At 49.4% G+C, this 18,686-nt stretch overlaps 1 protein-coding gene across 2 annotated transcripts in view; it reads right to left on the minus strand.

The window, feature by feature from the left end:
• Positions 1–3,249, minus strand: part of FXYD6 (FXYD domain containing ion transport regulator 6) — a 49,796-nt gene extending 46,547 nt beyond the window's left edge. The window contains exon 1 of one of the 2 annotated variants that reach the window (XM_046686121.1): positions 3,006–3,116. The gene's annotated coding sequence lies outside the window, so the exon portion shown is untranslated. Of the gene's footprint in view, positions 1–3,005 lie in introns of both variants that reach the window. The other variant, XM_046686120.1, reaches the window with a different exon arrangement.
• Between the last annotated feature and the right edge of the window lie 15,437 nt (positions 3,250–18,686).

The raw sequence follows: 18,686 nt of genomic DNA on the forward strand, positions 1-18,686 counted from the left end.
AGGACATCTGTGGAATGAATGCATTTGCCCTTGGAACAGAACCAGCTCTGGAACCCGGGTCTGCCCTCCAGGCTCAGAGCCTTTATGCTACAGGCTCTCTGCCTCCAGGGCCTGTGCTTGTCACCACCGGTTTGCTTCCTCCAGGGCAGTGGGGTGGAAGCTGGTGGGTGATTTGTTAGACAGTGAGTCCTGGGGGCTGCCTGGCACAGTCTCATCCAGAGGGCAGGCAGCTAAGCCCAACAGGGCTGGGGGCAGGGGAGTGTGTGCTCTGATTTACAGGGGCTCTAGGTGGGCTGGCTCAACTAAGGCTGTGGGGAGTTTCCAGGGTCTAGGGAACTGCTCCTTCTCCCCATATCCTCTTTGCCACACCCTCTAAGAAAACATAATGGAGCAGACTCCGCACCAACCCGAGGACCCACACATTGGAAGGGACGTCCCAGCCCCCAGAAGATTGCCGGGAATAGAGAAAAGAAGGCAAGAGATAAGGGTCAGGGAGTATGGAGACACAAGGCCTGGCTGAAGAGTCAAAAGGCCTCAGCCATTGCTGAGAGTGTGACCTCTGAGCCTCAGTCTCCCCATCTATGTGATGTCCTAATTTCCAGCTCTGAGAAATCTAGAATTCTAAGGTCAGGGACTGTTTCTTTCTCCTCACCCTCAGGCCCCCAGCAATTAACACGTAGTAGGTACTTAAAACAATTCATTGAATAATTGAGTGAAATGTCCTCACTCTTCCCTCACTTGTCTACCACCTGACCACCCCGGAAGCCACAGGTCTTGGAAAAGCCTGGGGAATCCAGGGACCCTTTGCAAACCCGCTTCCTCTCTGAGATGCACATACGTGGTAGAGGAGCCAAGCAGGAAGAGGAAAACGTGCCTCGAGGAGAGAGGGTGGCCTGGACCCCAACAGGAGCAGATGCCCCACCATACTGTCTAACTCCCTCAGCCCTCCCCTTCCTGCTTTCTGGCTTCCCTCTCCTCCCACCCTCATGCCCTGCTCTGTGTCCTCTCCCTGCCCACCCTGCCTGCTTTTGCTCTCCTTGCACAGTCAACCTTTCCTTCCTCCTTTGTGGAGGCTCAGAGCCTTCTGCTGGTCCGGGAGCTGCTTGAACCTCTGTTGGCAGGAAGACTCGGGCAGGGTTGAGACTCCGAGGATGGGCCAGGAGCCTCAGGCTTCTCAGGGGCAGGGCAGGGAGAAAGCAGACGTGGAGAGATTTAAATTTGGTCTGTGCCCAGCCTTGTGAGTCTAGCAGGAGAGGGCTCGTCTCTGAGGGAATCTGGAAATGCATTTCCTTCCACCTTCCTCAGCACGGTGCCTGGGAGATGCTTCCTTCTGGTCTTCCTGAGCCTCCCCCTGCACACCCCTCAGCCTTGAGCCAGATGAAGCAGGAAACTGCTCTCTCTTCCAGCTTGAGACCTATTTCCAAGGAGTACTGTGTGCGTGTGTGAGTGTTGTGAGAAACAATGGTAGGTGTTATTCTTGGTATATGTGAGAGCATCCCCAGTGCAATGGTCGGGTGTGTGAGTAGCATTATGGGTGGTGCGTTGCGGTGTGGTATACATATGGTGGATTTGGCGTGTATGTCGTATGATGTATATACATGTGTATTGTGTTTATGGAGTGTGTGTGTCCAGTAGGATGCATGGTGTGTGTGAGTGTGCGTGTGGTGTGACAGGTATGTATATGTGTTTGGGTGTATAGTGTGTGTGCAGGGGGACTGGGGTGGGTAAGAGGCCACGTCAGTTGGGGTGGGAGATAGCTATGCAGGATCTCCTACCCAGAGAAGCCAGAGATAACTAGTATCTAGGCAACCATGTTGGGGGGAGGGGAGGAGATATGGAGGTGAGGAATGGGCAGGAAAAGGAGGGAGGCTGAGAATTGAAGAGGAGTTTCCATGGCAACTAGCAGGCAGGTCACATGCAAAAGGCTAAGTTGCAGAACCAGATATACACATACACAATATGAGGGTGCTGGGCCCCCAGAGCCAGGGTCCCTTCAGAGAGGACACAGACTGCCCACTGATCCATCTCCAAACCTGGAAATCCGGGCCCAGCCAGAGAGCACGACGCCAAGCAGACAAAGGAAGTGGAGACAGAGGCCACATTCATTGGTGGGGGGAAGCCTCAGCAGCCACAGCTCCCCACGCCTGGAGCCTGGATGCTGGAGGCTGGCGCCCAGCGCCTGGCGCCTGGGCAGGCCCTTTTCTCCAGCACCGAGGCCCCCTGCTCCCACCCTTGGGTGCTTCCTCTACCAGCCACCACTTGTGAGAGCCAGAAGCAAGCGCCAGGAGCCCCAGGCTGCTCTTCCCACTCTCCACAGAAGCCCAGGAGACACAATAGGGAGGCTCTGCCAGGGCCAGCTCTGCTGGGGAAAGGGGGCTGGGCACAAGGAAAGGCACGAATGGGGGGTGAAGGTGCCCTGGAAGAAAACAGGACTGAATAGACAAGAAGGGGAAAAAACTGATGCAGACATTCTCATGAACCCCAAGCCCCAAAACCTCAACCCTTCTTTACTTTCCCCCCTACCCTTTGCTCACTGCCCAGTCACAGTTCCCCCTGCCCCCTAAGCACGAAACCAGCAAGTTCCATTCTGTATCGCTCATGTGTCCACACGCTCACATCCCCACGCGCCACTCAACTGTCCACAGCTTCCCAGCAACAAAGAGAAAGCTCCCCCAGGACACAGGGTGGGAGCAGCCCTTTCCCCTTCTCCTAAAAACCACAGCCCCAAGCTCCAGGCAGCAACAAGCGCCTTTCCAGCCACCAGCTTCACCCCCACCGCCATGGCCTGCCTCCCCTCGGAGGCCCCTCTTCTCTTCCGACGACATCTCCTCGTTTATATCCCCAGCCGGGTTTCCGCTGCCCAGGCGGCAGGGGCCAGGGGAGGACCACTCAAACCCACTGAAACAGACAAAACCCGGCGCTCCCCGGCCCCGCCAGCGGTCCCCATCCGGCCGCTCTCCCTCCTCAGAAGCAGCAGCCAACTTCGCCCCTCCGCAGCCGCTTACCTGCACCGCGCGGTCCCTCCGAGACACTCCCAGGAGGACGAGCCGAGTCTGGAGCAGCCTGGGAGTGGCGGGGCTGCGGGCAGAGCTGGGCTATAGGCTTCGCTCTTTTCCCGCCTCCCCTCCCGCGAAGGGCTGGGGCGGGCTGGAGGGGCGCGTCCTGCGCGGGTGCGGAGCGGTGGGCGGGGCGCGGCGGGGCTGGGCTCCCGGGAACGCGGCTTCTGGGTGGCGTCGGCGCACAGACCCCTCTCCTCCTCGCCTTGCGCTGCGCTCCCGGCTCCGAGGGCGCCGCCCTCCTCCCGGGGGAAGGAGGGATTTTTGCAAAGGGCAGGCCAGCTCCGAGAAGCAACAGGAGACCGTCGCCGGGGGTGGAGGGGCAGCGCCAGCGCCGGTTTGCCAGCAGCTGTTGCTTTTTGGTTTCCTCTGGTGAGGGTGGGAAGGGAGTGACACAAACACAGTGACAGAGCTAGTGTTTCTCTGAAATAGTAAACTGAGGGGAACAGAAAAATAAGAGAAAATAACCCAGCACCAGACACAGCAACCCACGTTAATTGGGAGCGTTGGCAGTTAAGGGGAACGTGCACCAAAAGCATGAATGGCTGTGTCGTAGGCGCGCAGCCAGCGCTGGTTGTAGTTGTCGTTTTCAGCGAGAGCAAGGTGGGGTGCTAGGGGCAGGGCGCTTACCGGAACCACAGATTTGCTACCTGAACCCCCTTTTCAAGGCCCTTCATCCTTGCCCTGCCAGGTCACAGTATCGCCCCCTCCCCAGCCCACTGCTCAGGGTCCCAATTCAAGATGACAAACTGAATTTGAAGATTAAAATCCTGGCTCTAAAACTCTACCTGTGACGTGAGCATGAGCAAGTCACAGAAGAAAGCTCTTGGGCCTCAGTTTCCTCCCATGTGAAAATGGCTGTGGGAACCTGACCCAGTGCTCAGAGTGCTGTATAAACTGGCTGTCACTATGATGAGGACCAGGGCTTGTAGGAAGGGACAGAGGCCAGACACTGGCAGAAACCACAGAAACACAGCAAGGGCTGGCCATTCGGTTGGTAGCCAGGAAGCCATGCTGCCTGCCATGAGGTGGCCTGCCTGAACTGGGATGGGGGCGTGCAGGGTGAGGGATGGCTCCTGTCCACACCTGAGCAGGGCCACAGGGACTGCCTTCCAGACCCAACCCTGGGGCCATGGATGCTGCTAAGAAGAGACCCAGCCCCACCTCCAACACCGCCAGTCCTGGGTCTCAGTTTTCTCCATGTGAAATGAGGAGACAGACTAGATCATTTGGAGGCCCCTTTCAGCTCTTACCCTACATGACTTAATTATTTTAATAAATGGTCGGGTGTCAAAACCCCAAGGTAGGAAATATACATGGATTCAACTATGCTTTGCACAGATTTGGAAGCCATAAGTGGCTTTCGGGAAGAAGTGGGGGACTCAGGGAGACCCTGGGGAAGACAGCTCTGACGCTTGAGCACAGGAACTGGGAGAGTGGACTGGCCCCGTCCCGAAGTCCCTTGGGTGCCTGTGAAGGCTAACGCTCTATCACCGAAGCCTGGCTCAAAGCTTTCCACTGAGTGACCTTTCTGTCCCTGTCTTTTCCTCTACAAATGAGGACCTGGTGACAGTCGTCCGTCTCCTCTTCTGTTGCTCCAGGGGAGAGAGGTGAAAGCACACCTCCGCTAGGCCCTTGTCCTTGGACATTAGCTGAGTCCTCCCAGAGGCCCTGCGGTGCTGCGTGGCCGTGCCTCTCTGGGTGGCTTTTTGGAGTTCCTCCGGGTGAGGACCTGTCAGACCCAGGCTCTGCAAGCCTGTTTGGGAAAGGAAAGGCCAGGGGTCAGAACTCCAAAGCCATGCCACCTGTTAGTTCCAGCCCCTTTCCTGCCAGAGAATTCCAAGGTGTTTGGCCAGATTTCTTCCTAGGTGCGCCTGCCCAATGCTGCTGACCAGCGAAAGGAGGCAGAGGGGTAACGGGAGCTGCGTTCACAGGAGGAAGGGCCATGGCTCACCTCTCGAACGGTGCTTCTCTGCAGTCCATCCAGGGCACTGCTGAAGGAGCTTGGGGTGACACAGCTATGAAGCCACACAAGCTTGTTCTCGGGGAAGCCATGTCTCCCTTCTAGGGGGAGAAGGAACACGTGGTCACCAGCTGCTCCATTCTTTCAACACATTCATGGATGTGAGGAGCTATTCTGCACTGAGCCCTGGGCCAAGCTCCAAGATGCAATGGTGAAAGGAAAGACGTGGTCCCCCTTATAGCTAAGGAGAGAGAGACACACGTTTATCAAATAGTCCCATAAATACATGTGTAATTAAAACAGGGTTCAGAGCCCTAAGGATGTAGCATTTGAGAAGTGAGCTGAAGGGTCAAGAGGTGTTAAGGAGATGAGGTGAAAGAGGCAGGAAATGCAGTGACAAGCATGGTTGGGAAGTGATTTTGACTCAGGAAGAGAAGCAGCATATGCAAAGGCCCTAAGGCAGAAGGAGTGTGGCATAAAAGGAGCTACTATGACTCTTAAGCAGAGGAGACACGCTGGAGAAGGAAGCAGATGCCACACCAGGCAGGCTTGGTAGTTCCTGGGTGAATCCAGCTTTTATCCTCAGGACAATGAGGCAGGAAAGGACAGGAACCATTTCTAAAACACCCCAGAATTGGAGCCGTGGGAAGCCCAAGGGCTTGGGAGAACAGCATAACCGCTGGGAGCGTAAGGGTCTGCTCCCTGCTTTAAAGCTTGTGCCGTGCGGCATAACGTACAAGGTGTAGCTACACCCCGTCTGGACAGCACTTGCCCCCAGTGCCCTTGTGCGCTGGCAAAAATAACCCTTCCACGTGTCAGTGCCCAGGTCACTCAGCCGTAGACAGGGAGCGGAGGGCCCACAGGGGCGAGAACAGGAGTCTCGGGGGAACCCCTGCCCCTTCTATCAGGTGACCCTCCAATGTGGACACAGGAAGCTTTCAGGGTGCCGTTTCATCCCAGGGTGCAGGCTGCAGAGCCAGAGCAGAGCCTGCCCACCACCTGCTACTCTGAATCCTGTTCACACTCGCTTTGCTTTGCATAAGTTTGCATGTGTGTTCTCCCCACCCCACCCCCAGCCGAACGCCAAGCCCCCAAACCCTAGGACAGAAGTGCTTCCTAACTCCCCAGACACTCCTGGCTCCTGACGCCTTCCTCCCTCCCTGACCTTTCTCGGACTCCTCTGGCTTCTCCCCGAAGCAGCTTGTGCTGGCCCTTTGTTGCGGACAACCCCATCCACACCGTGGTTTTACCACCCACTTAGGGCTGATGACCCCACAATCTCCAGCCTGGTGCTCACCCCAGGTACCCCGACATAATCCCCCGGGACTCAGCACTGCTCACGCTGAATCCACCATCCGACCCTCCAAAGCTGCTTCCCTCCCGTGTCTACCTTGAACTTGTGGATGACACTACTCCAACCAGTTACACCCCCAGAAAAGCGTGTGCCATTTTCACTCATCTCCCCACACAGCTTCTGTTCCAGGTCAGGCCTCCATGGTACCAGCCTCCCGCTGGGGACTCTGCCTCAGTCTCCCCACCCCCACACTATCAACTCTTGTTGGGTAGAGTTATTTTCCACAACACAGACGCGATGCAAAGCTTCAACAGCTCCCTCATTTCTGCAAGTTACAGCCCCGCTTCTTAATATGACATTCAGTCTTTACAACCAGACACCAACCTACCTTGTCTGCTTCATCTCCCGACCACTCTCTGCCCTGCCCTCCCCACCGCACCAGCCTCATCACCCCAATCCTTGCAAACACTGTCCCACAGCCCAAGAGGGCCACTCACAATTATCCAAATACAATGCCTGCTTTCCTGCCGCCAAATCTTTGCTCATGTAGTTTTCTCTGCTTAAAACATCCTCTCCTTTCCTCCTCTGCTTATAAGAATCCTGCCTACCCTGCAAAGCTAAATTCAAATATTCAAATATTACCGTATTGAAATCAAAGCTATCTTGTCCGTGCTGTCAGCAACAGCAATGTGTCTCTGCATCTGTACTTGAACATAGAGTGGTCTGAATTTTACTGTTTCATTGCATGTGTCTGCCCTAATGGAACGGGAACTCCTTGGGGTCAGCTTGGCGTCTCACTCCATTTATAGACCGCAGTGTCTTGCCTGGTGATCCATTTATACCTTGTTGAATTTAAGTGAATTGTAGCTCACAAGTCCATGCATGATCTTGCTCCAGCCACCCCCTCCAGATTCATTCTAAATACTTTCTTCCTTGCCTTCTCTCCAGCCAGCAACCTCTCAGCTTAACCAAAGGGTCTTCAGAACTGACTCCCTGAGCACTGGTACCCTGGGCCTAGACCTCGCCTGTGCAAAGCGTTTGCTTGGTTCTCTCTTCCCAAGGTGCAGGGATGAATTAGTTGGTGCTGTTGAGGCCACAGGCAGAGGGGGGATGGGTGGTGAGCTCACAAGGCTCTAGGCCAGACTGCCTACAGAAGAGCAGGTAACCCCAATACTGACATTGGGGGTGAAAAGCAGGACTTCTCTGACTGTGTGGAGCTGTGGGGACTGGGTAGGATCGCAGACACGGCTGGTTCCCTAGACCCGATCCATTCTCTTCTTTTTTCTTTCTATCAGAACTTTTTTCTAACTGAGCTGCAGTGTGTCCAGCTCACTGATTTTCCAGACTCCTTTGCAGCGCAGTGTGTCCATATGACCCAGTTCTGACCAAGGAGATGGGAACAGAATTCTACTGAGTAAGAACTCTAAGAAAGACATAGTACATGTGCCTTTTGTCCTTTGCCCTTTTCTTCTCCGTCTTCCTCGTCTTCTTTTCCTTCCTCTTTCTTCCCCTCCTCCCCCCCTTCCTTCCCCTCCTCCCCCCCTTCCTTCCCCTCCTCCCCCCCTTCAACTCCTTCCCCTTCTCTTCATTCTCCTTCTCCCCCACCTCCCCTTCTTCTTCTCCCTGCTCCTCCTCCTCCTCCTCCTCCTTCTTTTTTGTCAGAAACACAGATGTGATGCCTGGAGATGAAGCAGCCATCTTGCAACCATGAAGAAAAAAGTCTCCGACTAAGCATGGCAGGGCAGGAAGCTAGAAAGAGCCATCAAAAACATCTGAATGACTTCATTCCAGAGCACTTTTTACAGGAAAAGTTCGACTCTTATTACATTAATTTAGTGTAGCTGATTTTCTGTTCCATGCAGCCAGCACAATCCTAACTGATAGAAGTGGGGTGGACCAGCTGGGGAGGACAGCCATTCACTAAGAGAAAGCAGAAATTCACCACAAGCCCCCATCCCCTAGAAGACTTCTACCTGCCACCTACAGCCCCATCAGCACACACCAGACACACGCCAGCACAATGAAAACGGAAACCTTTCTTCCGCACTGTTCTTCTTGGAGTGGGTCCTGCAGGTCCCTTTTCTTAGCAACCTTTATATCAGAGTCTCGATTTTGGGGAAGGGAAGAAAGCAAAGGCAGTCGGAGTAGGGGAAGTCTGAAATAAAATTTCTCCCTGTCTTCCCGCAGGAAAACTACTGCATATGTCAGGAAACAAGGCATGCCAAAGCATGGGTGACATTTGTCTCTAAGTGAAAGATCCGCCCAGTCCCATTAGTTTGGAGAACCATTTGCTGCCTGATTAACTTACACTTGTCTCGTAAGTGTGAAATGTCACCTCGAGGTGCCGATCTCTAATTATGAGCACGCATCTTCCAGAGCTGCTGGTTATCCAAATTGGAGCACATGACCACTCCTCCCCCCAGCCTTTCTGCTCTACAAATATGCACCCATTTGTCTTTTCCCAGCAAACGCAAATGGGAGAAAAGCCAGTGATGGTGCCCTTTGGAGATAATGACTTGGAAATTCAATACATAATGGCTCCCTAGACGAGACCAGAATAGCTTCATGTTTCTACTTTGCCTGTACACAGAGAAGCTGACAGCCTGTTAGCAGAAGCAGGCGTCTGAACTCCCCGCCTCTCCCTGAGGGCCTGGAGCCAGCGGTCGTGGGGAGAGGCACCTGTTTATCATCATCCACTTTCTTCCAACCCATGGATCCAGGCTCAGAGCAGAGGCTGTAGCTGAGTTTTTGAGCCAAGAAGAGTCGTAGGGACCCAGCAGGCACCTCCATTCAGTCTATAGACCAGCTTTGCAACTAGGCACTAACCCACTAGCCCAGTCATGTTTCCTGGGCATGTAAGACTGATTTGAATCCACTTAGTCTCCTGTGCATCTTCCACTCCCATCCCCTCCCCAAAGACTGAGCTGGAGTTTAGGAAAACAACAAAAATGATTTTGGGGCTGGCAGATTGTTGGATTTCTTCATAAGGAAGTCATGCAGTCAGTCACGCAGACTAACTGCCCTGAGTGGAGAGGACTTCCCTTCAGGGCAAACTCAGTGCCCATGGACAAACCTGCATTTCCCCCCAGGAGGACACAGCAGCAGCCAGAGGCCTGGCATCCTGGGGCTGGGCCTGGCCTGTCCTGGGAAGGGGGCTCATCTCTGATGACAATGGACATCTAAAGGCAATGCTGGGCAGGTCAGCAGATCACTTGTGGTCCTAGAGGCATGGCTTCTCTGGTCTGTTTATAATGGACTCTTGGGTCCATTGACTTCTCCATCCCTCTCAACCCTCCTGTAATTCAGTTATCTCTTTGATGATGCTGTTCATGTAATTGCCTCTCAGACCAGAGGCATATTTGATGCCCACCATTTAAACCATTATGTCTATTGATTTTCATTTTTCAGAACTTTAGATGTGGCTGGTGGGAGGTGATGGGCATAAAACCCTCACTATTCAGGCCATTCACTCAAATGTTAAATATTTATATAGCCTTTGGAACACAACCCCTTCCTGGCACATTGTTAAAGAGAGAATCCTCAGCTGTCTTCCTAAGTTTAGCTCAGAACTTTCTGCCTCCAAATCAGGAGAAGGGAGGTAATGATTTAGCCCAAGCAGTTGACTAAGTTGTTTACTCTTAGATGGTGAGTGAAGAAAGGAAGTGGGTCTGGTTTATGTTTTTAACTCTCTTCCCCACCCCCACTTGCCGACATAATTAGTGTGTAAACAAAATTTGCTGAATGCAAAAGCTAGGAATGATACTGACAGAGAAAAATGATATGCATCAATAATTAGTCCCCATATCAGCGCCATGAGGCAGACCGATGCTGCGCCTAGTCTGACAGGCAGGAGAAAGGGAGAGACGGAAGGCAGGCTCCCTGTCCCTTGGGCACAGCAGATCGTCTGGAGACTGTTTTTAAAATTATGGTAAATCGTATTTCCAAAGATGGCCTCAGCAGTACCTCCCGTCCCATGGGCTCTTCTGGAGTGAAACTTTGCCACTCCCCCCACTGAGTCATGGGGTCTATTTCCTCTCCCTTCCTCGGGGCTGACTGTGTGACTTATTTTGAGCAACAGAAGGAGCCAGAACTATCATTGTAGAACTTTCTAGACTGGGCCTTAAGAGACCTGCCATGTCTATCTGCCTTAGAGGTTTGGAATGCCACCTCTTGGAAGCCAGCCACCTTGTAAGAAGTCAGACCACCCTGCTGGAGAGAGAGAGACCACGTCGAGGGAGGCCTGAAGCCACCTTGGCTGTCCCCATCCTGGCCAGGCTCCCAGCTGAAGGCAGCCTCTTGGGTGACCTTGACCACAAAGCATCCAGCCGGGCCCTGCCCGAATTCCTACTCCTTAGATCTTGATCTTGAGTAAATAAAATGCATGTTGTTTTGAACGTAAAGTTAAGGAGCATTTGTTTCATAGCTACAGATGACTAAAACAAGGTGATTGTGCCCCATCTCAGGCCCTCGAGTCAGATACCCCAGGGATGGGGCCAGGGCATCAGTGTTTTAACAGGCCCTCCCCGAGACCTAAGAAATAGAGTTGAGCCCCCTACTGGCTTCTCCTGTGGGCCGCTTCATTCTTGACTCGCAGACTCAGTGGATCTGAAGTCCTGGACCACACAGTAGGTCTGAGCTGCCAGAACTGGGCCAGGGACACATATGGTAAGAGATCAGACAGCCTCAGAGAGGCCAAGTCTTGGAAGAAATGGGGCACAAGAGATTTCTGTGCATGGAGCCCTGAACTGGACACAGTGAGGAGAGTCGAAGGGAGCAGAGCCACAGAATATTCAAGCTGGAGGAGATCTCAGAGAACATTTTGCAAATGGGGAACCCAAGACCCAGAGAGAGGAACTGACTGACTCAAAGTCACAGAGCTTGTTAGTGGCCCAGTTGGGACCCGAGTGAGGTCTCTCAAGTACTGGTCTGATCCTCTTTCCCTTGCCCCATCCGTCTCTCAGGATTTCTGTGTCCTCACTGAGGAGTGAGAAAAGACACACTTTCTTAAATGCACGGAAAATACTTTAAAATATCAACTAAGCTATGTACTTGTGAGTGCCGATTATGAATGTCCCAATTAAGGGGAAAATATCAACAGCATCCAAGGTAAGGGAAAGATCAGAAAAAGAGGTGGAACTAATCCGGGATGTCTTCCTGGAAGAGTTGACCTTTGAAGGAGGAGGATGGGGGTTTGTATGGGAGAAGAGCAAGCCGAGGTAGCGAGGGTGGAATGAGATGTGAGGGAGCGGGAGGCTGATCTACATAGCAGGTTCAGAAAGTCCCGCTGGGAAGGAACAGAGGTTTATAAGTTTCCGTCTAGGGTCTATTTTTCTCATCTGATTCCTCCACCAGCGGAAGAGAGACAGGACTGGCCGGGGCCGAAGTGGCAGGGCCTGCAACACAGACTCCCCAGCCCCAACCCCGCCCCGCTGTGCTGATAAGAAAGCTGACCAGGGCCTGGGAGAGGACCGGCCCCGGAAGATAATCAGTGAGGCCGGGGCTTCTGAACCTGGTGTTGGGATTCTGCTCTCTGCCCGCCTTTCCCCTCAAAGTGTAGCCCCGTTCAGCGTCAGAGGAGGCCTCAGAGATACCACCCTACTGAGCGTAGCTTTAGCTTCCCCTTCTTTTCTAGGGACTGCTGTGCGTGGGGCACGCAATTGAAACGTCCCCAGCTGTCCTTTGCTGAGGACTGAACAGAGAGCAGGGAATTTGCTTGTGGTAGGAGAGGTCGGGGCCAGGCAGAGGGAAGAACTTCCCCTGTGGTCAGAATGGGCAAAATGAGCATGGTTGGTAAATTTATTTCCTTGGCAAATAGTTCTTGCTCAGCGGGGAAATCGATCGTGCTGTCTGCAGTTTCCATGCCAAAGAACAGGTTCATGTGGAAAGCAGTGAGAGGGAGCAGCATGAGCACGGATAATCACTAATGAGAATCCAGCACTGTTGGTCTTGAACAAGTTACCTAACTTCTCTGAGCATCAGTTTCCTCATCCATGAAGATGGTATTAAGCACAGTCTCTATTCTACAGCCTTGTTGCAAGGATTAATAGAGAGAACTCATGTAAAAAACTACCATAATGCCTGGCAATGGCAATTGCTCAATAAATATTCGCTTCCTGACTTTCCTGCCCTAACTAAACCCACATTGACCAGTCCCGAGATAAAACTTTATCTTTAACTGACACCTGTTGTGTGCCTACCACGTGCTGGGCGTGGAACTAGGCATATCCCACACCTTCCCACACAACAACCTTGACTGCTAGGTCTTACTTTATCCCCATTTTCCTGTGACCCTCTTTATGTGAACTCCACCCTGGAGCAGACCGTTGTGACAAAAAGTCATAGTGGAGGCAGAGATGCAAGACAGCAGCAACTGTGGGGTCAGAGGAACACACCCCCTGCCTCTGACATAGGTCTTTGCAGATGGCCGGGAAACTTATGCTCCAGGAAGGATGAAAGTACCACTGACCCCGCCCCAAGCGGGGGACCCTGATCAATCCAATTCAACTCATTGAGCTGGCTCGGGTTGTGGAGCAAGAGAACTGCATGCAATTCTCTGGTGGGGAGAGGTTCAGGACGAAATACAAATGCAACAGGCAACTTGACCTGAGCATTTACCATACGCCCGGCACAGTGCGAATGGGTTCACGTGTGTCTCCTCATTTAATCCACACAGCAGCCCTGTGATGCCGATCGGAATTTTATCCTCGTTTCAGAGACGAGGAAACCGAGCCTGAAAGAACTGAAGCAACTTTCCCAAAGTCACCCGGTTGATAAGGCAGAGCCAGGACTTGAATCCGGGTGCAAAGCACGTACCCGTCTGGGGTTTCTTGGGTGGAGATGCAACCTTGGCTCACGGCTTTCAGGTGATCTGCACTCCTGGCCCCTTCTACCCCTGAGGAGATCCTGCTCCATGGGGCTCCCACCACGCATGGTCCTGTGACACAAGAACACCCTCTCACAGCCACCAGCCACCCCTAGCCCTGCCTGTGTGGGGCTGAGGCCCTGGCACCCACTCCCACCCTTTCTGTGTCTCTCTGCACACTCAGAGCCGTTAGCCAGGGAGAGGCAGGAAGTTGTTTTCTTTTTCCCAGCAATCTGTTTAGCAGGTGTTTTTCCACTCTGAACAGGCCATTTCTCTTGCTCTCCCATTGTGAACTTCCGGTTTCTGCACTGTGGAGATTAGATTTCTGTCTGTGATAAAAGAAGGGCGGCTTGTGGCTGCTCTATCCAGGGACTGGTAAGAAACAGGGGCTTAGCTGGAGACATGACTGGCCACCATCATTACATTGTCATTTAATATCTGCTAAGTGCCCCAGAGTGCCCCCCGTAGACTCTGAAGAGCTCTGAGAGGACAAGGTCAAGAAAAATGGACGAGCTCCCTGCCGTGCGGATGCCTAGATGCAAACCTCCACCTGTCAGTCAAACAGCCCAAGGACCAGCACACACAGGTGTGGTCAGACAAACACATCCCCTAGGAGTGATTCTCAAACTTGAGCAAGCCCTGCAACCACCAGGAGGACTTGTTAAAACAGACTGCCAGGTACCACCCCCAGAGGATGTTGATGCTTCTGAAATCCAGCGCACTGATCCACTCACCAACAGCACTTAGATATTCACATGTGTGCTCAAACGCATGCACACGTTCAGACTGCGTGATCAGACATAAAGTCCCGCCACCTCCTCAGCATCCTCTGGCCCCACTCTCTCCCTCACTCTGGGCTCCAGCCTCTCCAGTCTTCTTTGCATTCTTGCAGCCATGCTCCTCTTGCCTCAGGAGGAAAAAGTTGGAGAACAGTAAATGGAGGCAGAAAGGCGGGGATGCTCATGGGTTGGGAATGGCAGTAGATTCTCCTGGCAAGAGGGTTCCAACGGAGGGTGAAACAAAAGAGGAAATCTTTCTCTCTGCCTGGAAGGCGCTTCCTCCCACTCTTTGTCTTGTTTATGCCTCCTCACTTTTCAGATCTTAGTTCTAATACCTCTTTTCAAGAAAGCTTTCCTTGATTCCCCCACTCCTCCCACACACTCCCTCCCTCCACCACCATCTCCAGACCAGGGCAGAGCCTACTTATAGGTGGTCATGTCATCGTGTAATTTTTCTCCACACATTTATGCCAGGGTTTTTTTTTTAAACGTACGTTTGACTCCACAAGAGCTGGGATCCTGTTGACTTTCTTGCAATTGCATCCCAGCTAAACTTCTGCCTCATGATAGCTGCTTAGAGATATTTGTTAAATGAATAAATGAACCCTCACGCATGTGGACAGCTCACACATACGCACAGGTACTCATACAAGGTCACATTCACCTGCCTGCCTTTATCTTCCTTTGAAGCATGGAGTAGCAGACATGGACTCTGTTGGAGGGGCAGAGGTTAATTCAACTCTTCCGAAAAACAGTTTAGCGTTTTGGATAAAAATGTAAACAATTGTACTTATAGGGATTTTCTCTTAGGAGATCATTGCTTCAGAACGAAGCATGTACAAAGAAATTCATTGCAAGCAGGGTTTGTAATATCAAAATCTGGAAACCAACTACCCTATTTAGATGTCCACTGACGGGTAGATAAATGGATTCATCTACACAATGGAATATTCTACAACTGTTAAAAGATGCTGATAATATCCATCCCCTTGGGGAAGGTGTTTATCTCATGTTGTTGAGAGAAAGAAATTGAGATATAAAATAACTTGTATAATATGATCCCATTTAAACGGAATTATAGACCTATTTCTATGGATGCATAGAGAGAATTCTAGAAAGGTTTTACCAAAATGCTAATAATATTTCCCTCTGGGTAGTGAGATTTAAAGTGATTTTTACTTTCTTCTTTTCAATAATACCTACTTCATAAGATTGTTCAGAGATTAAATAGATAAAGTACGTGATGATGCAGAGGGTTTATAGCACAATGCTTGGCACAAATAAATGGTACCCTTTACATTATTTTTATGGTTTTCAGGATTCTTTGGATTTTTTTTAAATGCACCTGTAGTGAGAGCTAAATAACCAAATTACGAAAACAGTGAAGATTTAAAAAAAGACCAGGGTAGAAAGGGCCAAGGAGGGGACACCATGATAAATTATCTATAGATGTGTGTCCTCCACCCCAACCTCAACCTCTGCTCCCAGCGTTGAATCCAGTCCTTGGTACTAGTAAGTGCTTGTGACAATTTGCTGAATTCAACTGAATTTGGGCCAACTGAGGGCATCAGCCATGCTCCCCAATCCCCGGCAGGATGATGGAAGTGTTTCTAACTAGAATGAAAGCACTCACCTGGGATGCATCAAGCCCAGGAAGTTAAGAAAATGCAAGTTCGCAATCACTCTTCACTCTCCCACTCGCTGAGCTCTTCCTTAAACTGCAATTAAATTAACATCCCTCTTCTTCAACAAGACTCAACAGCACTGCATAAAACTGACTAGCCTTAGACTTCAGATGAGAGATTGTTCACTTTTTCCTGAGAGTGGGCAGTGAGGGTAAGATAAAAATATGGTTCCAACAGAATTTCTAAGAAATACCTATCCAAAATCTCTGTGTATTTCCTTTTTTGTCTTGTGGTGTGGTCTAGTGCGGCAGTCCTCGAAGTGTGGTTTGAGGACCCCCGGGGGTGCCTAGGACATTTTCAGCGGATCAGCAGGGTCAAACTATTTTCATAATAATACTATGATGTCATTTGCCTTTTTCACGTGTTGACACTTGCACCAATGGTATAAAAGCAATGGTGGCCAAAACTGCTGGCTCCTTAACACAAATCAAGACAACGACACCAAACTGTCCTTGTAGTCGTTGTGCTTTACCACCACACAGTTGCCAGTTTCACTTAAGAACATCTTTGATGAAGTGGTAGAAAAGACGAATTATTAATGATTATTAATTTTATTAAATCCCAATCCTGAATACATGTCCTTTTAATATTCCACATGAAAAACGGGAAGTGTGGATAAAGCACTTCTGCTGCATACCAAAGTAGTAAGGTTTTCTCAAGGAAAAGCACTTGTATTTCTGAGTTGCAAGCTGAACTAACCACTTTTTTCATGAAACACCATTTTTACTTGGATGAAGAGTGACAAATGATTATCCAGACTTGATAGTTGGCAATCATTTTATCAAAAATGAACAAAATGAGCTTGTCACGGCAAGGAAAACATCTGGTATTTGTTGCTAATGATAGAATTTAAACTTTCAACTGAAAATTAGAGTTTTGGAAAATTTGCATCCTTCACCATGAGCTTGACAGCTTTCCAATCCTTAAAGACTTTTCTGAAGAGATGAGTGGTGATATTAGTACGTATTATTTTTCGTATTGCAAAATGAAATTGTCAACATTTGGAAGATGTTCATAAGTGAGATCTAATATTTTTCAAATGATCAATGCATGATGTCACAAAATTAGACATGAGCAAAAGACCCATTCGGAGCGCAACACAGACCAGGAGATTTTAATGTAAACAAGTTCATTGATAGGTTTCAGATTCCACATTGCAACTAATCTTTACGAGCTACACTTGTCAAGTTTGAGTAGAGTATCAAAGAAAAATATCCACAATTATCTGAAAGGGCTATTAAAATATTCTTCCACTTGCCAGCTCTATATCTGTGGGAGATCAGATTTTCTTGATATATTTCAACCAAAACAACACATCACAACAGATTGAATACTGAAGCAAGTATGAAAATCCAGCTATTTTATTAAGCCAGATGTTAAAGAGATTTGTAAAAATGTAAAACAATGCCACTCTTCTCCTTTGTTTTTGTTTTTAAAAATATCATTATTTGAATAAAAATATTATGTTAATGTGTAATTAAATAGTTAGCTATAAATGTAGTGAAATAGGTTGAAAACTACAAAAACTAGATGAAAGAAATCAAAGATCCGAAAAAAAAGGAGAGGCATACTGTGTTCATGGTTTGAAAGACTCAATAGTTAGGTTAATTTTCTCCAGACTGATCATAGATTTAACACAATCTCAATCAAAATGCCAACAGGGGGGCCAGCCCCATGGCCGAGTGGTTAAGTTCTTGCGCTCCGCTTCAGTGACCCGGGGTTTTGCCAGTTTGGATCCTGGGCGCAGACATGGCACCACTTGTCAGGCCATGCTGAGGCGGTGTCCCACATGCCACAAATAGAAGGACCCACAACTAAAAAAATGTGCAACTATGTACTGGGGGGCTTTGGGGAGAAGGAAAAAAAAAAGATTGGCAACAGTTGTTAGCTCAGGTGCCAATCTTTAAAAAGAAAAATGCCAACAGGATTGTTTGCAAATATAGACAAGCTGATTCTAAAAGTTATATAGAAATGTCAGGAACTGGAATAGCCAAAATAATTTTGAAAAAGGACAAATTTGGAGATTCACCCTACACAACTTTAAGGCATACTATATAGCTACAGTAATTAAGTTAGGGTGGCATTGGTGAAACAATAGACATGGGCCAACGGAACAGCACGAAGACTCTAGAAATACACCCACGTCAATATGCTCAGTTGATTTTTGACAAACTGCAAAGGCAATTGGGTGGGAAAAGCAGAGTCTTTTCAACAAATGGTGCTGGAACAGCTGGGCATCCATTTGCAAACAAACAAAAAATGAACCTCAATATATGCCTCAATAGTATCCAAAAATTAACTCAAAATTGATCGTAGGTCCAAATGTAAAACATAAAACAATAAAATTCTTAAGGGAAAACATCAGAGAAAATCTTCATGAGCTTGGATTTAGCAAAGAGTTCTTAGCACAATCCAAAAGGAAAAAAATTGGTAAATTGGAATTCACCAAATGAAAAACTTTAGCTGTATAAGGGAACAGTTAGGAGAGTGAAAAGACAAGCCACAGGGAAAACCTGAAATTTACAATTTCAGGTAAAACTTACAAATCACATGTCCAACAAAGACTAGTATCTAGAATATATAAAGAACTCTCAAAACTCACTAATAAGAAACAAATAACCCAACAAAGAAATGGGCAAAAGATTCGAACAGATACTTCACCAAAGAGGTATACAGATGGCAAATAAACACATAAAAAGATGCTCCACATCATTAGTCATTAGAGAAATGCAAACTAAAACCACAATGAGACACCACAACACATCTATTGGAATGGCTACAATAAAAAATACTGACAACACCAACGACTGGTGAGGAGGTGGAGCAACTGGAACTCTTACATTGCAGGTGGGAAGGCAAAATGGTACCGCCCCTCTGAAAACAGCTTGGCCATTTCTTATAAAGTTGAACACGTGATCACCATATTACCCAGCAATCCCAACTATAGTAATTTATCCTGGAGGAATGAAAACTTAGGTTACATGAAAATCTAGACACAATTATTGAAGTCTATGCTCATCTTGATTTCTATGTGATCTCATCAGGAA

Source organism: Equus quagga, chromosome 14 (genome assembly GCF_021613505.1).
Source record: "Equus quagga isolate Etosha38 chromosome 14, UCLA_HA_Equagga_1.0, whole genome shotgun sequence".
NCBI classification, from domain to species: domain Eukaryota; kingdom Metazoa; phylum Chordata; class Mammalia; order Perissodactyla; family Equidae; genus Equus; species Equus quagga.